The following is a 3,241-nucleotide window of genomic DNA, read 5'->3' as shown; positions in this document are numbered from 1 at the left end:
CTGAAGTAGAATGAAATCAATATATTGAAAGCAGCAGTGAAAAGGGACAAGAAAGTCACCTGGGCATGAAGGCCCCTAACTCCAGGCATGCTTAGTCCAGCATTCTCCGTGCTTTTCTTATACCATGATACTCAACACTTCCTTGATCCCCAGCTTATACAACTATTCCAGCAGTGGGTCAAAACTAGATCAAATTGAATTTCTCTTTTTATTTACAAAGTATCACAAACTCAAGAAATCACTACTAAGTGATATTTTACTAATATATCATATATGTAAAGTCGTTCGGTCATGTCTGACTCTTTGCAACCCTGTGGACTGCAGCCCACCAGGCTCCTCCGTCCATGGGATTCTCCAGGCAAGAATACTGGAGTGGGTTGCCATTTCCTTTTCCAAATATATTGTATATTATATATAGGCATATTTAAAATACTTAACCATAAAAATCATAGGAGCTACTTCATTATTTCCCAAATCACTATCCTTCCAAACAATGAGTCTCTGGATAATAAGTGAATATTTCAAAATAAGAATTCTGTGACCTATAAATCTATTGAATAGTAAAAAGAACATAAGAATGAGGAGAATTTTCATATCTGTAATAAGGGTTGTTGAGAATAGTATTTAAACCCATGATTCTATAACATAGTTTTACTGTTCAAAAGAAAGTGATTTAGTCTACTGCAGTTTGCTTTTATAATTTGAAGAGAATTATTTCAATGCTATGAATGAAAGTACAGAAGTACTTAAATAAAAAGGGAAATAGATAATGGCCTTATTGTCATTGATTGAATTATCAGCACCATTTCCATTACTAGTGTCAACTTTTATTGTGGAGTCATTCTGAAGAAATCAGCCATGATAACGTAATTTAATTCATCATCTTCACTATTTAGGTTAAATAACAGCAACCTTAGAAACAATCAAGATAATATAAAAAACAATATTGAATATGAAGATAAGTTCATGATCACAGTAGACAGCATCCTCAATTTGCAGTAGTTGAGATTAAATGTATTAAATTATTTGAGAAGAGATTATGATTATGTAAATTGCTTCTTTCTACTAGTTGTCTTGATATGCCTTAGAGACATCTTGTGAAGCAAAATTCATAAGATACTGTACATCAGAAAAGGCCTATCTGCTAGTTATAATGAAGTGACTCTCCCAAGAGAAGATACCATATTTTACAACATTTCTTTTAAAGTGGGTATATATTTCTTCATATTTTACATGAGAAATATTTGTATATAAAGTTTGATGAACCATATTTGCCAAAGGTAATCCCTCATTAACTTTAGTAATTCCTAATCTGTCCACAGTGAGGCAGCAATCTCCAGGAAAATGAAACAGTTTACCACATACAGTGCAAGTGACAATAAATTGCTCTGTAAGATGGTCATCTTGGTTTGCTAGGTGTAACAGAAAGGTGAGTGTAACAGAGAGGTGGGTGTAACAGAAAGGTGGGTATAACCAGCTTATGTTTAAACAGCTAAAGCAACATATTGTCCTATAACTGGACTTTAAAAATTACAGCAGAAGAAAAGATACATTTCTAATTGTAAATAGGTTTTGTCTTTTTCCCAAATGAGGAAATTTTTAAAGCATAAAGCTTAAAATATCTTACACCTGGTTTAAAGAATGGGCTTCCCTTATAGCTCAGTCAGGTAAAGAATCTGCCTGCAGTGCAGGAGACCCCGGTTCAATCAACTTTTGATTAATAAATAAATTTAGACAGTAATTTTCAAAAATTGCAGAAAATCCTATCAATATTATTACCAAATAATTGGAAGGAAAAAAGAGGCTTGAAATTCTTAGTGCTTAAAACTTTCTTAAAGTATATTTGGTTTTTGCTATAATGTGTCACCAGTTCTTTCTTGGATGAAAATATTTTATGAATAAAAATATTACCTATTATAAAAGAATCAGCTAAACTTTAGAATGTCATTGAATCTAGTGTTTTCAAAAGCTCTTTGTTGTGTCCTTAAGATATATATCAAAAAGCCCAAGTTCAGGAAGGAATTTTTAGAGAAAAGTTTATTCCATATAATAATTAATACTGTATAAAATATATATGATAATTTTAAGGGTAATTAACAATAATTATGTAAAAATAATTTTCTCTATTAGAGAAAGAAAGCCAGAGAGAGAGGAAGGGATTGGGAGGGAGAGAGAGAAAAGGAAATAAGGATGGAGAGAGAGAGAGCTTACTGGTCAAGCACTGTTCTCTATAGTGGCTGCACCAATTTACATTCTCACCAGCAGTGTTTGAGGGTTCCTTTTTCTCCATGTGCTCACCAACATTTATCATCTTTGGTTCCTCAAAAAATTAAAAATAGAACTATCAGATCATCAAGCAATCCTACTTCTGAGTATATAAATAAGCATAAGCAAAGGAATTGAAATCAGGATCTTGATGAGACGTCAAGACTGCACACCCACGTCTATTGCAGCATTATTCATAGTAGTCAAGGCATGGTAGCAACCCAAATGTCCATCAAAGGATGATGGATAAAAAAAGTGGTAGATACACACAAAAGAATATTTTTCAACCTTAAAATAACAAGAAAGTTCTGCTGTTTGCAACAACATGGATAAATTTGGAAAGCATTATGCAATGTAAAATAAGCCAGACACAGAAGGACAAATACTATATGCTGTCACTTACATGAGAAATCTAAAATAAATGTCAGACTCTTAGAAGTAGAGAGTACAATGCTGTTTGCTAAGGGCTGAGGGGATGGAGAGATGGCAATCTATAAGCTTCAGTTACACAAGATCAATATTAGTAGTGAAGTCGCTCAGTTGTGTCCAACTCTTTGCGACCCCATGGACTGTAGCCTACCAGGCTCCTCCCTCCACGGGATTCTCCAGGCAAGAGTACTGGAGCGGGTAGCCTCTGCCTTCTCCAGGGGATCTTCCCAACCCAGGGATTGAACCTGGGTCTCCTACATTCCAGGCAGACGCTTTAACCTCTGAGCCACCAGGGAAGCCGCAAGATCAATAAATGAATAAATATTATAATAAATAACATTGTATTATATACATGAAAATTTGCTGAGGTAATCTTATGTTAAACATTCTTATCAAAAAAATAATATATAAGTATGTATATAAGTTACTGCAATATATAATGAAGGAAGGAAGGGAGGGGAGGAGGGTGGAAAGGAAAGAGGATTGATGGAAATTTGGAGATAATGGATAAGTTTGTGGCATAAAATCAGTGATAGTTTTACATGTA

At 34.1% G+C, this 3,241-nt stretch overlaps 1 non-coding gene across 1 annotated transcript; it reads right to left on the bottom strand.

The window, feature by feature from the left end:
* Positions 1–2,918: 2,918 nt before the first annotated feature.
* TRNAS-GGA (transfer RNA serine (anticodon GGA)) lies at positions 2,919–2,990 on the bottom strand. The gene has a single exon. It is a non-coding gene; the product is annotated as a tRNA-Ser (tRNA).
* Between the last annotated feature and the right edge of the window lie 251 nt (positions 2,991–3,241).

This window comes from Ovis aries, chromosome 8, assembly GCF_016772045.2.
Source record: "Ovis aries strain OAR_USU_Benz2616 breed Rambouillet chromosome 8, ARS-UI_Ramb_v3.0, whole genome shotgun sequence".
NCBI lineage: Eukaryota > Metazoa > Chordata > Mammalia > Artiodactyla > Bovidae > Ovis > Ovis aries.
This window is presented reverse-complemented; position numbering and strand designations above follow the sequence as displayed.